This window comes from Aedes aegypti, chromosome 2, assembly GCF_002204515.2.
Source record: "Aedes aegypti strain LVP_AGWG chromosome 2, AaegL5.0 Primary Assembly, whole genome shotgun sequence".
In the NCBI taxonomy this organism is placed as follows: domain Eukaryota; kingdom Metazoa; phylum Arthropoda; class Insecta; order Diptera; family Culicidae; genus Aedes; species Aedes aegypti.
Genome location: NC_035108.1, coordinates 121,339,774 through 121,364,729, shown reverse-complemented (window position 1 = coordinate 121,364,729; position 24,956 = coordinate 121,339,774). Strand labels below are relative to the sequence as shown.

Genomic DNA, 24,956 nt, shown 5'->3' with positions numbered 1-24,956 from the left:
TGACATGACCGGAGGTAAACCAGAACTGAAGAAATCTCTAACAACATTTTCAGGAGGATTATTTTTAAGAATACTTCGAAAACTATTTTGGGAGTGCCTGCAGAAACTCTGGATTTACTTGTAGAAGAAATATTGATGGAATCTATTATAGAAATCCTTGAGGACATTGTACATGTTATAACTGGCCAAGGTAAAATTGCTGGATTTTAGGATCTCTACCTATCAAATTTTATAACTTTTACCAATCTGAAATTCTCAAAACTGTTACTCAGAAAACAAAATCAACCAAGAGGTATTTTCGACTGCTTATCGTGAATCAGGTAGGGTAGATGTACCAATAGTGGAGGGTACTAAGCACGATTAAACTTCATTTGAACGCTCAAATTCAAGATGCGCAATTAATGTACATGTTAATGTTGTAACGGGAAGTAACGATCGTTGACTTAATGAGAAAAATGATTTCATCGCAGTAATCCACGGCATGTCAGTGAAAAATAATACCTCTACTATTGGTACACTGTTCCTTTAGTTGCGGTATATTTTTTAATTTGTGTTCCTATAGTTGCGGTATTCGTTGTTTTCTTATGAGATCCTCCACTATAGGAACACTTTACCGCAACTATTGGTACAAATAAGTAAAGTTTTACAGTGAAACCTCCATGAGTCGATATTGAAGGGACCATCGACTCATGGAAATATCGAGTCATGGAATAGCAATCCTTTGGAAAGCTGCTTCTAGGGACCATCATAGCAACCATGAAATTTTGTTTTTAGTATGGTTCCATGAGTCGATATCGAGTCATGGAACATCGACTCATGGAGGTATCACTGTAGCAATTTTAGTGATATTTCATCAGTTTTGAAGCAATTTGAACGCTCTTTTCAACAATTCCGTGTATCAACAAGCCAATACGTCGATTGGCAGTGTCGGTTCGGTGGCTAATATAATACAATCAGTGAAAACGGCACTACGACTACCGCAACTATAGAAACACCCACAACTAAGGGAACACAGATTTGAACAGAAAAATTGCTTTTGAAGTTTTGATGATGATGATGATCATGATTACGGATTCTGGAACGTTAACTCTTCTTCAATATAGATCCCACAATAATCTATAAAAAAAATCGGAGCAGTCTACAAAGAAAAAAAAAAGGCATCAATTTATCATCTTCCTCAATAGAGGTAAAATCTTATATCTCTATTTATTCCTCAGCTTGTTTAATCGGCTGGTCACTCTATTCACAGCCTGGCGAATAGAAAATCCCAAGAACTGGCAACGTGACCATCTCACTAAAATTGCTGGCAGATGAAAAAAATGTTCAAGCCTTCAAGTGACCATCTTGTTTTAACAATGACAATATCATATTTTTTTCTCGATCAACCAATGAGATTCATTAAAGTTAAATTTCGCCGAATAGTTTTGAACTCCACTTTGCTATAAACCAATAAAACCGATGTCGTATTGCATAAAAGTTTGCATCATACTTTCATGCTTTACTCTCTAACAACTCTCCATATTGACTGCGCTAACTTCGCCAAAAGGCCAGCATTTGCTTAAGTTTGAAATAAATGAACAAAATTCAATTATGCTTGGTTTGCATTTAATTTTTATCATTTTTATTTTGATTATTATAATTTCTCATGTTATAATGTGGATATCTTTTTAAGTTGTGAAAGATCTCGACGGATACTCGATCTGTTCCGAACAAAATACATTTTGTTAGGAAACTTTTTAGCGTGCACGAATCTTTCGGAAAGAGAATAAATGAAACCTGTTCAATGGAGCATTGAACCGTGGATAAAAACTAAATGCAGTTTACCCAAATTTAAGTAAAAAGAACTTATTTTTTTTGGGTATTCTGATTTCTCAGTGTACACGAAGAAAATAGAGTACTCAAAAGTGAGTTCATTCCACTCAATTCGGGAGGTTCGTGCGTTAACCTAATTTTAAGTTGATGGGATAGAAGTTGTTTTCATTTGCAGCCGTGCAAAAAAATATCTACTGGCTAAGTTCTTTTCACTCAACCGGCAAATCAAATAACTCAACTTCTAGTACTGTGCCACTTAATCAAATTTGAGGTAACGCACTGAGGTTCAGTTTTTGGGTTGTTTTGCTTTTCGCTCTCTGACAACAATAGAAGGAGCGAATAAAATAAAATAAAGGGAGAGAAGAATAACTCAAAAATAAGTTAAAAAATACTCAAATATGAGTTTTCCGTTTTCTCCGTGTCGATGACGCTCTTCTGTTGTTTGTTTTGTTTTATTTACGACATTTTACACCGCTTGGTGCATTCGTGTCGAGAGATAAATTAACATTATTTTTTCTTAGATAAACTTTCTTATAAACTTTCCAATCCGAATTCATTAATTCTTCTTCCACTGTGTTCTCGTACTCCTGGTCAAACTGATTGCATGTTCACTTTGCCCAAACAACCAGAAGTCGCATAACAGTTTACGAACAAAGTCGTTTATTTACACAAATTTCATCACACCCGCACAACATGGTGGATGATATCGTTTGATCGATGAGTTTCCTCGCATAAAACGCTATTTTATGAGTTCACATGTACATTTCGTTTCGTCCCGTATACTCGTACAAAGTAAGTCGGATCAATCCGTAGCAGCTGTCAAATCAATTTTGTTATCATAAATTAAGTCGCATAAGAGTACAGACTAGTTCGCAATAAAATTTACACACTCGCATTACATGTTAGTTTTCATCATATAAAATATACACATATATCGCCTCCACTTTTGTACGCATAAGGCCTTTTTATATGTGAAACTTTGCGCACATAAGCATCGCATAACGCAAAAGGTGATTTTGTTATATGTACATTCTGGTTGTCTGGGTGGTTGATAATCTCCCTTCGTGCTGCTAAGTGCTAGACGTTTCAGTTGACAACCGCTTTTTACTTTTTGCTGCAGGTTTTAGCTCGACATCGGTTTCGTTGCGCTTCTGTCGTCGTCATCATTGTTGTTGTTTCGTTCGTCGCGTTCAACAGATCTGCTTGCTTCATCCATCTGCTATAACGCACTGCTGCTCGTCAGTCGTTTTTCGAGTGCTTGCTGGATTCAGTCGGCCATGCAGAGTTTAACGACCTTTAGAAGAAATTCTTTCACTTGTTCGATTGCGGGCCTTTTCGGTAGGACACAGAAGTCCATGACGAGCGTGTTTTTTTTCTGTGTGAATACAAAAGTTTCACAACAGAAAAACCGTAAGAAAAAAATGACTGAACTAGGTGTGTACGAGCTTGCGAAAATACGTGTATCACGCTCAAAGAGCAATTGTCAACTCTCGCGCTCTCTTAGAATAGGTGTTAGTCCATCTTGATCAAAATTTCTAGTGAGAACTTTGAAAAAAAAAACACCACAATCATTTAACTTACAAGATTTTTGCAATTTAACTCGTATAGGCCTGAGTGAATGAAAAACAACTCTCAACGCTCAGCGAATGCATAACGGATTTCAATCATTTTTTGTCAACATACTCGTACACATATCTAGTTGGCTTACCAGCAGGAGCACAAACGCACAGCACCCTTTTCTCCCGACTTGACCCAGTAACCCACCAGAATAATTCCGGCCACAGGAATATTCCCGAGTTCCTCTGGCCACTACTAGAAATCATTTGAATCCGTTTAGAATTCACTGAGTGATGAGGGTTTTATTATTTTTGCTTTCACTCAGGCCTATACGGGTCAATGCACAGGTAACACAAGTAAATATTAATTTCAATTTGGAAAGCTTTCGCAACCTATCCTCATTTTTGATCGCCAATAGAACGCGTAGAACGGATTATTTCCACACATGTATGATTTTGAGCGTATACAGTTTACTAAGCATTGGATGTATATGGGAGCTTAGTTATATGGGATTTGGTTCAACAGTTGCAGTAGAACAGGTTGAACGCATTGTATCGCATGTCTTCTCAACCTTTGCGCTGCTTCTATAGTGAAGCACCACGTTCGTGCTGTGGATATCAAGCGAGCTTTTTACATGATGTGAGAACTCAGTAGACGACGCGATCGTTCTTGGGGCCTTGGGACAAATACCATGCTACTTTCTATGTAGTACGCATGAACCCGCTCTATATTGAAACCCCTCATGGTATTTTAAGATTCGGTGTTGAATTTTGATGTGGCTTTTAATTTGCTTTTTGTCGTTTTTGTTGTTGATGATTCAAATGGTCTACCTGTTCCATGAACAGGTTGAACAGGTTTACCAGGTGGCTCTGATCGAGATACAGAACTTTTTTTCAATTTTTAAAGTTTTCATCATTTTAAGAAAATAAATTCGAAATAGGAATATTTGATAAAAAAAAATGTAAAATTTCAATGCATATACTGCCCATAACTGCATAACAGTCACATTCGACATTTTTGACAAATTGGAGTTAATACCATGAAGAGTCATGAAATGATAAATACTTTCGATCAACTTACTGAAATCTGTGAGAAAATTCGAAAATAAATACCAAGTTGTTTTGTCACATTGGCAATTGTAACCGCATAACAGTCACATTGAGATTATAAATAAGTATCGTAAAGTAATAGCAATAAAATTTTTATCAGAATTATTTTCTGACTATTCACCTAGTATGCGATATGAGTTGTACAAAATTTCAGCTTCAAATAAGAACTTTTGAGTTCCTGGTAATTTTTGAAATTTTAGTTTCCTCCCATACTGCCATAAAATGCACACTTGGTATTCCATTTACTCAATGCCTACTTTTGTCGATTGTTACAAATATGCAATTATGGGCAGTATACTGCCCATAAACGCATGTCAGTCCCATGTTTGCTGGATTTCCTATTCACATGGGACAATTATGCGTTTATGGGCAGTATACTTCTGTGACACTTTTTAAAACTCGAATATTGAATGACCTTGCAATGGGTTGTGAACCTTAATTTTACTATCAGCATAATCATAACATTCAAACTGTTCATGACAATATCAAGTTAGAGAAGTGAACTTACATGGGAAACAAAAAGATATAGTATCAAGTTAGAGAACAGCGAGTTAAAGAGCTATCGACTTACAGGGGGATCAAAGTATGTTAGACTGAAGGGACCGTGCATTCAATCGAGTAAGGTAGACTGACTGTAGAATCAAATCAGATACGAAAAGTAGTTTGCAAACATCATGACGTGTGGATAACAAGTTCAAATATATCAATTGCCTTCTGTTACTATAGTTAAGAAGATCCAAAGGATCACTTCAACGAAAATTCCAAGAAAAAACGCTTTGAGTATTGAATGCACTGAATGTAATTTTTGTAGAAAGGAGCTCACACAATTACTCTAAAACAGAGTGTACTAAGGAGCAGTAAACTGATTTCAAGCAGTTAACCCCTCTACCGGCAGCTTCATATTTTACCGCAATAAACATATTCAAACCTCGATTTTTGTTTCTCGATATTTTTGCACCATTATTTCAAAAGTTCTCAAAAACTCTTCTAGTTTTAGAATCTGAGACAATATTGTTCATTGGTCAACTGGATCCTGAGGTATTCCGATTTTTTTTTTTTTTGAGGACCGACGCGTAGCTTTAACGCACGTAAATATTGCAGGCTACAGAACAATCGGATCAATACATTGAAGAGAGTTTGTAGTGAAAAAATGAAGCAGCGATTTTGTGCAGCTGTCTTTGAGTAATGAGCATTCATGTGTCTGGTACCACGCTGGCCATATAAATATCTTGAAAGCTTAAAAAACATCATATCGTAATATTCAGATATCTCCTAGAATACTCAACAACATATGACATATGACAGTTACATGTCAATTTACCATCTATCATAACCTCTTGAACGCCTTCAAGTGGCTCAGTGTAAATGCTCCTATTTTTTTTCTTCTTTTTTCTGGCGTTACGTCCCCACTGGGACAGAGCCTGCTTCTCAGCTTAGTGTTCTTATGAGCACTTCCACAGTTATTAACTGAGAGCTTACTATGCCAATGACCATTTTTGCATGCGTATATCGTGTGGCAGGTACGAAGATACTCTATGCCCTGGGAAGTCGAGAAAATTTCCAACCCGAAAAGATCCTCGACCGGTGGGATTCGAACCCACGACCCTGAGCTTGGTCATGCTGAATAGCTGCGCGTTTACCGCTACGGCTATCTGGGCCCCTCGCTCCTATGTGATAATTGAATTCTGTTATGGCTGAGTCCTGCATCGGATCGAACATTTAGATGCAAACATTTGCACCATAAATCTCAACGCATTTCTCACCAGAGTTCCATCAGAAGTCTCACTAAGATGTCCAACTGAATTATACCTAAATACCTTTAGAATGACGTGAAAGTTATTTCAAATACATTATCAACATGAGATGAGTTGTCGCGTGTTTGATATGACAATGTAATACTAAATGTTAGATTTCACAGGTGGACCTGAATAAATTCAAACATTTAGTATTACGCAATTGTAGAATGATTGCTGAAGTTTATTGTTTTCAAGATAAAATAAAAAACAAAAACAATTTGAACAAACACGTTACCGAACTCCACCCTAGCATAGAAGGATTATGATGACAATACCAAATGAATCATATAATACAATTATTTTAGTCTCCTGACTCACATTTTACGAATGTAGGTATAATTCTGCTCAATTCACAACACTGAAATCGTTAAATCACGATTCCCTTCAAGTGACATCATCATCTTCGCTCTGTTCTCATCACAATAACCACAAACGTTCGAAACAGCTCTCAATTATCACTTTGGTGCCTGCCTGAATGCACGATGTTTTTTAATGTGAAAATCATTTCCAGCGGAAACAATGTATCTCTTCCTCGTCGTGCACGCAATCATTCAAGCATTTCGTGCAAAATTACCAGCAGAAAAAAAAAACGTCCAAGGACCTATGCGGTCACCGGTTTTGAAAGACTGAGTTTCCTTGAACTGTGCAAAATTGTGTACGACGGAAGCGGCAATCCAATGTGACTGAGATTTGCTCTAATCGGATTGTGTAGTGATACACTCTAATCAATCGGCTTAGCAAGAGTGAACAATAATCATAACATTCCACACGCTTCGTTGGTTTCGTCATCGTCACCGTCGACTGTTTCCGGAAAAAATACTCCAGAGGTGTAACTGCCCAAAAAGGCATAACTGTCCCGTATGATAAAAGTGAGAAAAAATAGCGCTCAAAGTATCATACAAATATTTATAATATTCTAGTACATTAATGCACTCCATTTAGCTTCACCACAAAGTTGACTATTACTTTTGATCAGCATACATTATAAACTTGGGGGTTTAAGTTCATATAGATACTGTTTTGCCTTTTTTCAATATGGGAGAACAATACTTTCATAATTTTCAGAACATTTTCAAACAAAATTAATTAATATTTTTTCATGCGTAGTAAAGTTTATAGTATAACATGAATGTTACAATGAAAAAAGTGTTGGTATGAAGATCCATATGGTATGAAGTTATGGTTTCATAGGCAATGTAGTAAAACTCGTTTGGTACATGGTTTTTGAAAATTTTACTGTACGTACATAAAATCGTGTGTTGGAATGCTCTATATTACAGCCTTGGCGACGCAGCCAAAATTTGCAATTATAAGCATCCCCTTTACATCTATGATTCAACATCTGAACTTGACTTTGCAACTACTATAGACACAGACTACGACAGCAACGCAACAAACATACACCACTATTGCCGGCTTCTGCTCTGTCATATGTCTATGTGCCTTTTGCTAGCTCCCTACGTACAATTATACAAGTTTATTTACAATCACCCGAAGGTCACTCAATCGTTGTGTGCCTTTGGGTAGCAGCCCCGTAGCTAGTCGTCGTTTAAATTGTTTTCATTCAGACTTGTTTTATGTTGGCGTTCACTCCATTTATATATCATACTGACAAGCATATGATCCGACTACGGATGGCTACGTAGGTAATGCCCATATTGCGCTGTAGAGATCAACAACCCAATTTATATCGTGCTTTCAATTGCTTCCACCAGCCTGTGGACATGCCCTATATCAACTGCAGCGATTTGCAGTAGACAGGATGTCCCGGGCCCGATTCATCTGACAAGCCAATCGAGCCCTCTGTCACCATAGAAGATGGTGTCTCCATCGATGTCGATAGCCTGGCTTCCACGCACCTTTTAATGGACCATCCTCGTCAAGATTCAGCCTTTGGAACCGGCCTTCTGATACCTGAAAAGCTAAGAAGCAGGTTCTGTCCCAGTGAGGACGTAATGTCAAGCAGAAGAAGACTTTCGACAATAATATCCCCTTGATAATCTTACCACAAATGAGCTACGCCTGAAGGTCCCAATTACACCGGATTTTCGATTGTCCAGGTATATCCCAGTTGAAAATATTAACTTATTTTCGGAAAAAGTGACCTTAATAGAGCAGCCTTCACAAAAAAAGACTTAATAGTGACTGGCTTCAAAAAAATGGCCACAACCAGCTCTGAAACTCAAGAGGAAAGCTCCTGAAACAACAACTCCTGATTAACAGCTCCCGTTTCGGTTTCTGTAATTATTAAGGCCTTTCCTGAACAACCCAGGCCAAACATTCCACAACGACCTTCCCCACTTCCTCAGCATCATCATCATTAGCACGTTTCGTTCGATAGGGTTATCACTTTTAGGAAAACGAAATAAATAATAATTAGCCAGCCGGTCACTAACAGTGGCACAGCTATTCCGGATTATCAGCTTTCGTTCTACTTATCTGGGAGCTTCACTGCTGCCAGAGAAACTAAACTACACTCAGCTGCACGAGCTCATCTCTCGTCGATGACGTTGATTCGATTATGGGCGCGCAAATACACAACATCCCCTAATCCCCATTCTAAGACGGAGTCACATTTTCATCATTCGTCGACAGTTGTTTGACCCGCCTTCATCAGTTTCCGAACTAATCCAGGCGTTCGTTTGTGAAACTTTTGGCACGACCATCCTCAGACCTCAGCACAACCACCGGTTCTGCGGCGCTTATTAAAAATAGATTTACTGATTATTCACCTCTTTGTTTCGTGACACCCGAAATCGATTCTTCGCAAACCCGGAACTTGCTGGAACGCTCACAGTTTAACACTTAACACTTGTTTGTCTCTTCAATGACAACTTTTAACTTTTTTTCGGTTGCTTCAACTATATACCAGATGGAATTGTAAACACACACCACTCTGTGAAGAGACGAGAAAACTGAAAAATCACCGATCTCACACGTTAACTGTTTGCACTCTGAAAGCAAGTCAGACTAGGGTGGGGCTTATTTCCCAGAATCATTCGTAGTTAAAATGTACACGGTGGTAAATGGTCATCAGTCCCAAAATATTATTATATAAAAATATAAGAATTATTGGTGCATGTTTAGAGGTTGCGCAAAGGGCCTAAGTGCAGTTTTACCGATTGTATCCCCAGTAAGCAAATAGCTCTTTTATTCGCCCTGCGTGATAATACAATGCAAATATAAACCTGACATACCCTATATCAGTCGTATAGCAGTCCAATGAATCAAAAAGGCTAATTAGCGCTCTAGTCGTTTCTTGGATAGTACACTCTTTTTACTTTTGGTATGATATTCCGGTTGTTTTGATAATTTTAGAGGCTTCACCTAATTGCGATATCTCTCCTATTTTAGACAGTGGTGGAAATGTTCGCATCACGAAGGCCCTCACGAGTGTAAATAAACGCAACACAAACATGTCATATTCGTGAAGAGTAGACTGATGCAAATTTTGAATTTTTTGCTCCCCTATGCTTAAACGGTGTCAATTATGATGAAAATCATTCTCCAAAAATTTGAAGTGATTTGGAAGAGATTTGGTTGTACACAGGCCATTTGAAGTTTCTATGGAAATTAGTATGGAAAAGACAAACCTTTTGTGTTCAGTCCTCTAACTGCTCGTACTTATAATTTATGGAAAAGTGAACAAACTCTACTCATGTGAAATCTTTCCTACAACGTTGTCGAAGACCACATTTTGATGGGACGTAAGGATAATTTGTTATTATTGATTACAAAATCCAAATCATGCTGAGATGATCATTAAATTACTTTCAGAGCAACACTGCTGTTTTGCTGTAAAACATAGTAGCCTGGATTACTTTGATCACGGTGCTCCCCTGACCGTTATTATCAGAAAAAAATCTCCATCAAATTTGTGCTCACCAGTCGTTTTCTATAGCTAAGCTGCATGTCTGGGCAAAATTTCAAAAACATCGTAGGGCCCGTTTTGCAGTTACGCCCTTTTTATTGTATAAGTCTACTAATTCAAAGGAAATCTGAGATATTTGAACGGATTTTCATTGGCCGTGATTACCAGAAGAAATATACCATCAAAATTTGGTTCAAAGTTGGTTTGTTTAGCTATTTGTAACCTCTTGGTGGAGTTTTGAATGAGAAAATAGGCGAAATTTGAAGTTACGCCCTTTTTGAGGTGTAACCATTGAAAACACTAATTTCAAATAGATTAATTAGGCATTCTAATACCGATGAGCATTTTCAAATAATTTCAATGACATATTGCAACTACATGTCGCCAAAGTATTTCACAATTGATCAATTTTTCATAGGCTCAAGCGGTGTAAGGCATTACGGAGCAATTTTTGTGACATTATTATTAATCAAAAAATATTGTTATAGCCCAACTAGCCACCCCTTTGGCTGTTCCGGCTAATATTATACTGCGCTAGAACTTGAACTTCAATCGCTTAGTAATGGACTATTGGGTAAACTATGGAACTCTAGACCACTGTCAATACTTTTGTGATCATTTGTAGCATACATTACTACATATAGATTTTGCGCGAATCTACAATATTTCCTTTGGGTTCCCCGGTCTTTTCGATTACACAAACCGATAAGAGCGCAGGATAAATACAATAGTGAAAGAAATGTATACATCAATTTACTCATTCTCAGGCTAACTCGCGAAGAGAAAGCATCAGTACTTGAAATACGCTTAAGAGAAGTAACAAACATGCGTTATTATTTGGTTTCATTGATTTCAAAATCATAACACTTGCAGAGCCTAATGTTACATATCTTCCTTATGTATCAAAACTCTCTTTAGAATATTCTAAACCTTAACCCCGAGTTTCATCACACTGAACGCACTGTTACGGTGAATGCTATTGTCCCGAATATATTATTACCTTGAACGATATTATCCCGTGATAATGAAATTCGAAGTAATGATATTCTTGGAACTGGAACTCACAGTGATGGTCTTCAGGTATTCGGGCTAATGGATCTCAAAGTTAAGGGGTACATTAAAAAAATAAATATGATAAACATATAGTTGTTCATAGATTCTACGTAAATTCCAGTTTTGGTTACCGGAAAATCGTAAATTGTTCTGTGGCCCTGTTGATTACCTGCCGGTCTACCTACCATAATATGGTTTGAATCCTACACAAACTGAAGATTTATATGTTAACTTTATTTTTTGATTGCTAGCTGTGCTTGTGAAGTAATGACACACCAGCTGCTATGACCCTTTACAAACGAAAAAAAAAATCATATTTTGGTAGCTACACAAAGTTTTTCAAACTGACAAAGACAAACAGTCAATATTAAACTCTGTAAATGCTACGTTTTTGAAATCAATTAAACAAAATAAAAACATATGTTTTAAACTTTGCATTACATTCTTCCATTTTGAATCACTGCTTTCTGCACAGTTGATTTTATTCCATACACTGCTACCCATTACGAAAAACTTAACTCTTTAAGTACTTCTTGACATATGCTTCGAATTTAATATACAACAGATAGCAATCAGTAGCATTTAAAATAATCTGAATCGTGAGTACATTGGTTCACCAACCAATCCAGAATATTGTGCTACAAGAACTAATTTGGTTATATGATGAAATCAGCTCCGTAATGCCTAAAAGCACTTGAGCCTATGGAAAATCAGTTGATAGTGAAAGACTTTTGTGGCATGCGATTGCAATGTGTCATTGAAAACATTTGAACATGCTCAACAGTATTAGAATGCCTAATTATTCTTTTTAAAATTAGTGTTTTCAATGGTTACACCTCAAAAAGGGCGTAACTTCAAATTTCGCCTATTTTCTCATTCAAAACTCCACCAAGAGGTTACAAATAACTAAACAAACCAACTTTGAACCAAATTTTGATGGTGGCCAATGAAAATCCGTTCAAATATCTCAGATTTCCTTTGAATTAGTAGACTTATGCAATAAAAAGGGCATAACTGCAAAACGGGCCCTACGATTTTTTTGAAATTTTGCCCAGACATGCAGCTTAGCTATAGAAATCGACTGGTGAGCACAGATTTGATGGAGATTTTTTTCTGATAATAACGGTCAGGGGAGCACCGTGTTGATCTATTCTACCCGCCAGGAGCACCACTGTTGCCTGCCGAGCAGTTTGTTAAGCATGCAAAATGTAATCCTAGTTTTTGATTAAGAATACCAATTTATCCTTAAGTCCTATCAAAATGTGGTCTTCAGCAAAGTTGTAGCTGAAAAGACTTCACATGAGCAGAGTTTGTTCACTTTTCCATAAATTATAAGTACGAGCAGTTAGAGGACTGAACACAAAAGGTTTGTCTTTTCCATACTAATGTCCATATAAACTTCAAATGGCTTGTGCACAGTCAAATTTCTTCCGAATCACTTCAAACTTTGGGAGGATGCTATTTACCATAATATAAATCGATTTAGCATAGGGGAGCCAACATTTCAAAATTTGCATCACTCTAGTGAACAGGCTTGGTGTGAGTAAATTCGCACACGTCTGCTCGTGAGAACATACCAGAAGAAATAGCAAAAAATTCGCGAATGTTTACTCGTGATCAACCGAACAAGATGTTTATCATGGTTTATCATGGTTTTAACAAACATAATAATTGGATATCCATCAAATCGAGAGTAATCTACCAGTTTGTAGTCAAACACCCTTGAAAACCAGATACCTCGGAGTGAAAAAAAGAATGCTATCTCTTTTTTTTCCCAAATTTTACGAATCACATTAGCTCTGATGCACGCGAGCATAATATTTTGTTTTTGTTCCGATTCAGCAGACATGTTCACCCTTTCCATTACTGCTTCTAGACGATAATTTACGAAACTTGTTTTGAAAATGCATTTTTTTTTGTTGTCCTAGGACTGATTATGCTGACTGACTACTATAAACCCGAATAACCGTATGAATAGATGGAGATCTCATACGCTAAAATATTGTATAAATGAGCAAAGAAGAAAAGAGTAAGCCCTGACGCAATACCTATAAACATTCTGGCAGAGCTTCCAAGACTTATTTACAACTTCGTTTGTGAGATTTTCAACCTGTAGGCAGCGTATAGAACATTTTTTATGCTATTGTCGCATCGCTGTTACATTCATATGCAGGAGGTTTCAAAATATTCATTTGTGACATTCGGGTTGCTACTGATAAATTCTTACTGCACCCATAAATCACCTGACAAGGATAAGAGTAGCATGCCATTCTTTTCAGTCTACCATGAACGTTATGCTGTCGTGCATGACGGGAGTGCAAAATGAATGTAAAAACAATCACGACGCAGCTTTAATCATAGCAGGCACTCTTCTCGCGTTTGTTTCTGATCCAAGTTGCCACTTGATCACAGCTCTGAACTCACATACGCTGCCTTTGTGGATCGTTCAAATATTACGTGACGCATCAGGGGAGGGTGGGTACGTGGTGTTTCGACCCATTTAAACATTCCAACTTTTCCATACAAAAGTTGTTTTGTGGGGGAGGGAGGGGGTTTAAAATTGGAAAATTTTGCGTTACTGTAATATTTAAATCATTCCTTATGACGTTATCTTGCAGTAATCTGAACAGCATGCCTTTTTACTGCTGCGCTTTGGAATTGTAGAGCGAAAAAAAAGCACACAAAGAGTACAAGGGTTTGTTTTATGAGGTTTGCTTCTTCTCTCTTTATTTCTTTGATTTATGCTTCAGGTTCATTCACAAATTTCATAACGCCAAAAATGGCCATTTTCGACACCCGGAGTGGGTGGGTAACGCTTTTTGTATGAGTATTTTAAAAATTTTGGAGGAGCCGAGGACACCCACCCAACCTTCAGCGTTATGAAATTTGTCACTTACTACAGTTTTCGACGGTACATCTTCGTTCACTGCCTGTAGGTGATTCATCTCTCGTATCTTCAAGTGGTTTTTGCAACAAATTGAATATTACCTCCTCATGTTTTGTTTCTGCTGCTGTTTCTAAATTTCAAATCCGAATGAAGAAGTAGATCGCGATAGTGAACATGAATTATGCTTTCTTTGGTGCACTATTTTTGAAATTATGGTGAACGAACTGAAATTGCAGCTGGAGTAAAACATCATTAGCCGAAATGCGATTTATTGCTAAAATAGAAAAACGCAATCCATATTATTTTCAGGAACTGTTAGACACAAAGTTTGATGCTATTGTAAGGAATCAGAAATCATAGATACTTTTGTACAGGCTGTTTAAAGAATTTCCATCAAAATTAAGGATATGCTTATGGAAGGAGCCATATGAGAAAGAACAACAATCGTGAGCAAATCATTGGAAGAATAAGCAAAAAAATGTCTTCCGGAACTGTGATGGAAATTTCTGTTAATACAATTGAAAAAAATACGAACAGAATTGTAACAGAATCTTCTTGCTTGTTTGACTTTGAAAGCATCGATTTTATTTGAATGGATCGCATCCCATACAAAAAAAAATTGATTTAATATAATACCAGTTACACCTTCTCTCATTATCTTCTCATATTTTTTTGTTGAAATAATACTTGTTTCATAACTAACTTAGTTACAATAAAACTACCCAAGCAGCACAGTTTGTTTGCACTCAAGAAAAAAAAAATCTCGTGAAACTAATAAGAGTTGTCAATTGTTGGAAATACGACTTACAATTGCACTGAATAGCAACTCAAAAAGCGCAAGAGGTGGAGTCTGTTTGCAACATATTTATGTTATAGTGTAATTGCTTAACTAATACTTAAGAGAAAAAAAAAATGAAAACAAAAATATGAATGAGAATCGAACTTTTGATCTCAAGATCATAACTCTTCTCCTCTACTCACTACTCCACCAACTCTTCGAACAATTGCTTCACCAATCCACTATATAAGCAACTACATTACCTGTTAATGAAGGCTTGTTGTTTGTTATTTTACTGCACCCTTCGGTGCACAAGCTCATTAGTGGTGAAATTGGGCCCTACCTCAAATAAACTAAAGTTATTGCAAAAACTTTCGCTAATTATATGAGAAACACCATTTAAACAGACAAACTGCTACCAGAACATGTTCTCGTAGTTGCATGCTGCTTGATGTGAAACTCAACTATATTGCAACTGGATTGAAACAAACAAACTTCTAGCTGTCAAACGCGTAGTAAAGTGCAACTTTCGCACAACTGTGATGAATCTTCTTGAGTAGTGGGCATTGAAACGGAACTTGAATGCAATAAACTCAAGTTGCGGATGCTTTAATTGAAAGTAATTTGAAACATAACATTGAAATAGACATTTTGGGAGAAGTTGCAAGAGTTTGTTTGAAAAGTTACCAAATACATCTTGGTCAACTTGACTTCATTGCTCTTTGCAGAGAACATTTGCAGCAAATCTCGTTGTTTCGGAGACAAGTTAACATCAAACAAGGGGTGAAATGCAGGTTTATTGGAACGATAATGAAACTATATGAGCTTTTGATGTTAATATGTAACAGAACTAGAACTGGGTAAGTTACAGATGCTTTAATTGATACATATTTGAAACCAATTTTAGATTGCATCTCTTTGAAAGATGTTTCGCGTGTTACTTGGGTAATATTCAAGGCAAATATGGAAGTGGTGCACTTATTCACAGCAACTATTTTATGAACGTACACCCCAAACAACAACGATAAATGGCGTAAATTGCTTTATCACATTCAATAATGATTGCAATCTTGAGTGAAATTGAAGAATTTCATGATCTTCCATGCAACATTCGCCAATATTGCACGGTTTAACCCTCTAATACCCAACCCCGCCTTTAGACGGGGTACACTTTGGAATTTTGTATATTTTTTCGTAGCTCGGAAATCAAAATGATTTTATTTTTGGCTTATACCTTGACTCATAACACGCGTATAAGAAAAGTTTTTTATGACTTTTGAAACTTTATTGTATTTTTAGAAATTGTTTGAAAAATTGCATTCTTACATAACCTATAAATGCCTGGGCTTCATTTAACGTGTAATATAAAAAATCGTACCTTTTATATTTTTCTACGATTAACCTATCACAAACAAAGAGCCTGGTGGTATTAAAATCATTTCAAACCTGTTTTTCCGTTAGTTACACGGAAAATAAAATACGCTCCGAAAAAAAATTAAAAATTTAATATTTTTCAAAATACCGTAACAATTAAAATTTTTATTATTGCCAAAAATCAACAACTAGAAAAGGCTTCAAGAAAAAATGAAAAAAGCTAGGGATGTTCAAAAATAAAAATTAAAAAAATCAAAAACCAAAATTTAAAAATTTGCGAATAAAAATAAATAAATGCCCAAAACGTGTTTAGAACGATTTTAGATAACGAAAAATGATATTTAGATCGAAAATAAAAATTTGGGTATTAGAGGGTTAATGTATCTCGCAAGTGAAATTGCTAACAAGAATGCTTTGTTTACACGATTTTACGCCGAAAATTCTGGCAAATGAGCTTGTATGGGAATCAACCATATGAATCCAACGGAAATTTAGGATCCCGCTATAAAAGTCCAAGAGCCCGATAAGAATCTTACAGGATCTTGCGTACAAATCAGACAGGAATTGACATCTACTCAAGAGCTAGCTAGGAATTTTGAGTATTGAACTTAGAAATGTAAAATTCCGCTGCAAAATTCTCAATTCTCCGATGGAAAACTTCAAAAAATCATAAGTTCCCAGATTGACACTAGCAATCTCTAAACTCTGCTGGAAACCTCTTCAAAATCTTGTCCGATAGGAATACTCAGATTTTGCTCAGTATCCTTAAGAATCCATTGAACATTCTCTGAAACCCGCTATCAAAACAAATAAATCTCCAGAGTCCAGTTAAAAAACTCCTATACTCAGCTAGAGATCACCAGGTTCTCATGAGGAACATTTAGATTATTTCATGCGGTCTACTTCCTTGATTAGAATCTCGATATGTTATCTCCTACCTGAGCACCACTGTTATAAAATGTTGAAACGTTTTTTTTTTTATCGAACGTCATACATAGTCTCTATCGCAATCATCGCACGCTCTAATAGGCCTTTTCATGTGACAGGTCTGTCTATGCATTTATTTACATCGGTGAAAGTCCGGTACTAACATAGAACCAGTGCCGTAGCGTGCGGTTGGCCAGGTTGGCACCCGCCAAGGGCGCCAGCCATCAAGGGGCGCCAAAATGCGTGACAATGATAAATCAGTTTATGTTCAGTACTTACTTTAAAAATAACCATAATATTCTAAACTGGTATTAAATTCCATTAACTGGTAGTTAAAACTGTACGATTCCACAAAACTGCCGGAAGGATTTTCAAATAACTTGGCACATTATTTCCTCAAAAAATAAGTCAGAAATATCACCTATAACCAATATCATAAGAGAATACTAGGTAGGTTCCAGATATAATTTTAATCAGGATTCTTTGGTGTGGTTCATGGTGTTCTCACAGAACCTCAAGCCAGATTTACACAAAGTCTCATAGAAAAAATTGATTCAATCATGCGCGCAATTATCACAGTATCCCGGAAAGGATTATCAGATAATTATATAACATTGAAAAAAAGGGTAAAAGTGAAAAAAGTGGAATAGAGTATTTTTGTAACAACAGATTTGTTTATTTCTCCAAAACAATGCTCCGAACTGACTGATAAATGTTTGAATCTGTAACATCGATTTCATTGATTGACTCTTTTACTGTATTTTAATGAAACTTCGTTTGGTCTCTTTGAGTATTTCCTGAAAAAAAAATCTTTAACTATTTTACTTAAATTTATTGTGAAAACTTTAAACTCTTTCATACAAATTTATAATGCAACTTGATACTTGATACAACATAAATGCTTGATAATTATTCTGGTATAATTCAAGGCAAAAGTATTCGACAACTTCTGGTTTATACACAGTTAGAAAAATCACCGACGTCGGTAGTTCGTTTACCGAAATCTCAACAGCTGAACGGTCGGTAATCCGTTCGGTAAACGAAAAGTTTACTGAAAGGACTGTAATTTGAGCCCGACGGATGAGCTGTCAAAATTACCGGTAGAACGGTAGTGATTACCGAAATTCCGTGCCTATTCTGTAATGGTAATTACCGAATAATTGGTTATTTTGGAAGGAGGAAGCAAAATTGCAGATGTTTGTGCAAAGTAAAAAATCAAATAATCGTCCTTAACATCATCAATAAGCACAAGAACAAAACATTTGCTTGCAAGCCGTTGCATTTTGGCGCAATCGTTGCTCCATAATCTCAGATATCAGCATTACTCCACACATGTGCTACACCATCACGAAATGCTGCTAGGCGCATGGTTGGAAGGTCCAGTTCGTTGATTTCTGCTTCCTATAGAAAAAAGTAAATATACTCACTACAGATCTTGATCAAATGTTAACCAAGTAATTACTAACCAGCAACGTTAACTCCCAATCACAAAGATTAAAGAAATTTTTGCAAAAACAGATATGTTTGTTCGCAGTTTATTTATAATAACCGATTGAAAATATTATATGGTGGATTTGGCGTTTCTTGCTCCAAGTTACCGAATACGGTACTCATTACCGACAGTTCAGCAGAATATTTCACCGAAGTCAGCACTTGAGCTCGTTTACCGCTTTGTTGGTAAATATCTTCAACGATATCGTTAATCTTGAAGCAATTCACCGAAGTTCAGTGATTTTTTCGCAGATTTCAGTAATCAAGCCGGAATATACCGAAACGTCTGTAATTTTTTGGATCACCGATCTTTTTCGGTGATTTCAATTACCGAACTCATAGAGTCTGTTAAGTGTGTAAACAGAATTTATCAGTACGTTTTTGAATATATGCTGCAACTGATCCTCGTTTTTTAAGTCAACAAGATATTGTAATGAAAATTTATAGAGAATTGATGAAGTAGTGTCTTCAAATTCGCCTCTAACCATATAATCAGTAATTTCATTTAAATTTAAAAAAAAATCTGAGGGTGTTTAGCAAATCACATGTATAAAAGATTTGACAGATCTTGCACAAGCCTTATCAGTAGCCTTATAGCCTTACAGTATTATTTGAGTTTTATCATGCTATTTTTGAGAATTTTGATGAACAATAATTACAGGGAACACTCTATAATTTTGAATCCTTAATAATTTTCTGAAATTCTACGTGAACCTGCAAAAAAATAAAGTATTTTGAACAAGGGGCGCTCAAATCGCGGTTCGCCAAGGGCGCCATGAGGCCACGCTACGGCTCTGCATAGAACTGTCATCTCTATAGAAGAACTTGCAAAGTACGTGTAGTGTAGAATGTATTTCAATTGTCATGGTGGAGCTATAAATGGCGTACAGAAGAAGCCGTTGGGTCATTTATTTCTCTAGCTATTTTTAAAGTTATGGATTATAAGTTGACACTTCTGACATTTACTTGAACACGAAATTACTACTTTATGAAATTCCATAAAAAGTTTAGAGACACAACCTTTGTTTGGTTTGCTTCTATTGTTATGGTATTTTTACATACACAATGCATGTAATTCCTCAATAAAAAGAACAGTGAGTTGAAGAAGCAAGACGAAATTAATGATAGAACCTCTGTGCCAGTCATATACTTTTTGTAGCTTTTGTTCAATACTTGTGCTTTGGTTGAACGAGCTGTGTCGAATCAAGAGAAAAATGATTTTTTTCACTTAAATGGGCTGGCCATATAACTTGAATGCCTATGAGTTTGGAGTTCTAGTTGAGATATTCATAGAAATTAAAGACTTCATGAAACGTTGCGAGCATACGAATTAAATTAGCGCGTACGAGACTTTTATCAATACGTGCGATTTGGGAATTGAGAATTCAAAATTGAGTTCTCGAACGCGGTAAGTTTGAAGCTGGCTTGCTTTACACGTGACTAAACCTAAAGACACAATAATATTTACAAAAAAAAATCAATTTCAATGGTATTCAAAAATGTTGCCACAAACGGATCAATTTTGTTGCCGAAAACGGAGCATGCCAAAAACGGAATTCCACTGTAGTTAAATTTCGGAATTATATGGATTTATCTTAAATAGTTGAATAATGGGTGAGGGATCAGATATATCGTTTTCTTTTCGTTTCAGAGAGCGAGTAATGGCGTTTAAGCCAAGGCTACGATAGAAATATCTGCGTCCTATTCAGGGCGAGAAGAACAAACAGCAATGGAGTATGTATTAATCATCTTAGCTGCGTACCTTCCAACGATTACATATTCTTCCTCAATGAAATGGTTGTCCCCGTTTCCTCTCTTGTAAAATTGAAAAGCGAAAACATCATATCATTCAATCGTGGATAACATGAGGATCGTGGATTTTTTAATTACTTTCAAACCGAAGTCTGCACAGTAGGCCTGGCCATTTTAATATTTGTATCATGTTATCGACATCCTGGAAACATCAATGTCGACAAGAAAATACATGAATTATTTCTTGTATTCCCAGGATGCTTTCCAATCCTGGCTGTGCAAGCACTTAGATAGATAGATAGAAAGATGCACCTACAACTATTTAAATGACCTTTCAGACTAGGGCAATGATTATGATAAACCTTTGAGTCCAAAGCATTTCAAAGCAAACATTTCCCCATCACAGTTAGTCATTCAAGTATTGTTGAAAAAATGACTAGACAAGTTTTCTTAAATAATAAAAACAATCTAGCATTCAATTTTGTGTCGCATATGGAACTGAAGCATCTTAATTGCTCATCTTTTATTATTATAAAAAGGCAATGAGACAACCAAACTAAATTCTCAACCAGCGTTGTTGCAACTCAGTTAAAGTGACGAGATGTTCCAGATTGTGCGGGACAGTCGGGAATATGAGCAACCTATCCTGCATCACCTAGCGGTCCTGAAATCGTCCCGGATGGTATGAATAACAAAAAATAATTGAATTTTTTCTTGAAATATGATCAATTAGATTCGCTGTTATATATAAATTTAAAATTAACACTCACACACTGGTCAGCTTTCTCCATGGACCAACATGATTCTAATCAAGATTTTAGCAGAATTCAGACAGGATTCTGCTAAATAACATGTGCTTTGTTTTTATTCTGACAAAATGTATGATGAAATCCTCGCAAAATATATTAGAATCCTAACATAATTATGCTTGCACTCAATATTGCTGTAATTTATGAAATCCACAAATTTATTTATAGTCGGAATCCCTAAATAATTCTGGTAGATATCAGAATTTAAACAGTAATCATGAGTAGAACTTTTTACAATACTTCAGCTTTTCAAAATACTTACAGGATAAGGAAGATCATGTATTATATTAAAAGCTCATATTCCGTTTCAGAGTCTTCGCATGATACTGTTAGGAAACCTTTTATAATTCAGAATCTTCCAATAATTTGCATTGGTTCTGTTCTCAACATATTTTTATTAAAAATTTCACGCCGAATTAAATTTGAATTTATTTATTTATTTATTTATTTATTTTTTTTTTTTTTGAGAAAACTAACTCACTGGATAGAGCCCAGCATCCTTTCTGATTAAGAATCTTCCATAGATTATATTCAGTCCAGAATCTTACAAAGGGTCGGTTCGAAATACTATTAATGTTTGCTTACAAAGTTATGATTGTTGGAACTACTTAAAAATTCTGATTTAAAAATATCACGTAACTCAGATCTAAATTCATAATTATTTGGTTATTTTTAAACTATTCATTACTGTAAACTCTTTCGTAACAGGCTATGGAAATCCAACTAGAAAAACCTTTTTGAGTAAGTACCTCAAAAAAGAATTCCTTTTCCTCGAACGTTTCAGATTATTTGATTTCAAAAATTTATTTTAAGAAAATGTGTACTCTTAAGAGTGTTTCATTACTCTAGCAACTAAAATAATATAAAAATTAGGATCGCTTTCGTGTCCTTTAATATGTAAAATTACATTTTTTATTCCATACACCTTCAATGACACTTTCTTGTGTCGTTCCATCGCTTACATCATCTGACATTCAGTCATGGAAAGTCATGGAGAGAATCAAATTAAATAATTTTCATTATTTTTAAGAGTTCGCCATATTAATAATCACCCATCCATACAGCACATACTCTTGTTCAATTGCCACGGCTGTAGTCAAACATTGATTATGCACTTGTTGCTTCGTGGATTAGTCATTCGGGTTTACAGTTGTTCGTCAGCATAACCTATCCAAGGATAAGAAATCGCATTATTGGACGATGTTTCGTCAAATATAGCAATTTCAAAGTGGCTTCTCGCCCTTAAGGATTCCAAAATAATCAAAATACACTGAATAGCACTTCGAAATTATGAAGAGTTCACTAATATCGATAAAACTGAACTTCCGCCCTTTGCGCCACCTCTAAACCTTCACCATAAATTCTCATGTTTTCACAGCTTGTTACTGCAGGCCCGATGATCATTTTCCACAAGGTAAATATTGCTAACGAAAGATTTTGGGAAATAAGCCCCACCCTAGCCGCAGACACCCGCGAGTATTGTGATTCAACCCAAATAAACACCCCAATTTCGCACACTTCTTCGCCGGAGATATCTCCCGCTCCCCTTCTCAACGGCAGGCGACGAATAAAACCCGCGGTTCAACACTGGAGCGACCCCCACAAAGGTCTTCACGTCACACCACCCCCCTGTTCGGCTTCACTTAATGCCGGATCCCCAACACCTCCACTGACTGGTTGTTAACTTCCTCGTCTCCCCTCCCGAGACGACGCGATTGAACGGTTGATACAACTAACCTAGTCCACGTGATAGACAATACCTATCATCCACTTTGTGGCGTGGCACTCCGCCAATCAAGAGAGTCGATGTTGTTTCAGAAAACGCGCGGCAACACCGAGCTGCGGAACAGAGAAACCAGGACAAACCTAGCGAAATTCCGTCGCGAGTCGACGACGATCGAAAGCTAACTGATGAGCTCACTACAATATGAAATCTGCCGTCCGTCGTCGCTTTCCTATGGCTGAGCGTCGCGATGCGAACAACAACGGCGAAGCACCAAAGGAGCACGTTCACGGTGCTGTTGCTTGACGTGAGCTGCACGAAACCGCATGCTCGCCTTCGGTCTTCGGGACGGATGGTGATGGTGGCGCGCGGCGATGGTGTTGCATGCTGTTGCCTTTACTACGGAGTCTACGACGGTGCGCTTCGAACAGGCGGCATCGTAGTAGGTCTGGGGGGTTGTGTTGGATCACGACGACGAAGGCAGTGGGGCTGATTCGGGGGAGCAGCCTACTGACGATGACGATGATTCGATACGAATTCGATACGAAACGGCCCGAAGTGGTACGAAAATGCGCATGTCGAACTGTGCTGCTTTGGTGAGAATATGAATGGTCAAAATCTGCGAAAAGGAAATAATGAAAATATGTTAGATGCGTTTGGAGAAATTTGTATGAAAATGTGTTTACCGCAATGTTCCCAAGTAACCATAAGCAAAAATGATGGGCTCCTAATAAGCATCAGAAAATCATATAGGCATAATAAGAGCATGGATAAGATTGAACGCCCGCAGTTATCCCTCCATACGCTTCCAATCGCAAAACGCAACATACTGTTAGCCATCTATACTTTGGTAGCGCAACTAGTCAGATGATGAGAGATTTGATTTTTCACGCATCCGTCACATGCCGCTGTGGGGAAAAATGTTTTATTTTCCTGATACAAAACGGTTCACAGTGAAACAGTTAGGCGGAAAAGGTAGGAATATCCATTCTCTATGTTCTACATACTTTTGTTTTTTGTATTTTTGCACTACTTTCATAAAAATTGAGATCCGGCTGGTAGGAGCACTAGTTTGAGGTTGGAAAACCAGTATATGTGAGGTTAGTTTCGTTGGAACTTTCGCCTAAGCGATTTTTGCGCTTGAATAAAACACGCTTCGGGACATTCTCCGCTGCCCCTAAAAATACCATTGGGTAGATAAATGAATTCTCTACCATTGGATCTCATTCAATTTCATACATAAGTGAAGTAAGCGGTGAAAATAAATATTTTGTTCCGAATGTTTTGAAACCATGAATGAGTTTGACATTGCTCTCGTCAACCATCATCATGACGACAGCAGCACACCCCACCGGACGAATTGTCGTATTGGGAGCGAATTATTGCAAGAACAACTATAGGGTAGATGTACCAATTATGGATGTAATAAGTCAACAATGTGATTGAAAAAACTGATTTACCCTCATTTCTAAAACGTAAGCATGACTTATTGATGTTGATTATTAGTTTGAAGCATAGCACCTCTTTATCCTCGAAACTGAATTTTAAGTGATAGCATAGGATTCAATGCGAGATGCTTCAGAGTTCTAGCGAGATCCTGTGAATTTCTAACGATTTCATATGATTTGCTTAAAGTTTAAATCCTATTACACAATTAAAACTTACTTCAAAATTAAAACGATAAGAAGCTCAATTGTGTATTTTACGAAACAACGGTCCACATTTGTGGTTCATGCATTCTTCATCCAGTTCACTGGTCGGCGTCGGAGGTTTAGCATCACTGTTCCATACCATTTTATAATCATTCCTCTATGAATTTTAAATTCATAGCTCTATGGAAAATCGTGTCAATATTCTCTTTCGAAAAATACCATAATTTTTGCGTACAGCAATTGGTTTCAGATGTTTATGCTTGCCATTTTGACTGACAAATAATATACATGATGTGCTTTACTTTGCAAGAAATATGATTTATGAGAGCCATTTTCAAAGTACGGAATTCTGGGAAATTCGACTG

General features: G+C 36.7%; 1 protein-coding gene across 11 annotated transcripts in view; it reads right to left on the bottom strand.

Annotated features, from left to right (window-relative positions):
- LOC5576549 (translation initiation factor IF-2) overlaps positions 1–23,138 on the bottom strand; it is a 393,961-nt gene extending 370,823 nt beyond the window's left edge. The window contains exons 1-2 of one of the 11 annotated variants that reach the window (XM_021842146.1): positions 22,891–23,138; positions 9,007–9,170 (exon numbers count right to left, since the gene is read on the bottom strand). The gene's annotated coding sequence lies outside the window, so the exon portion shown is untranslated. The other 10 variants (XM_021842145.1, XM_021842143.1, XM_021842147.1 and 7 more) reach the window with 10 other exon arrangements.
- Positions 23,139–24,956: the final 1,818 nt, after the last annotated feature.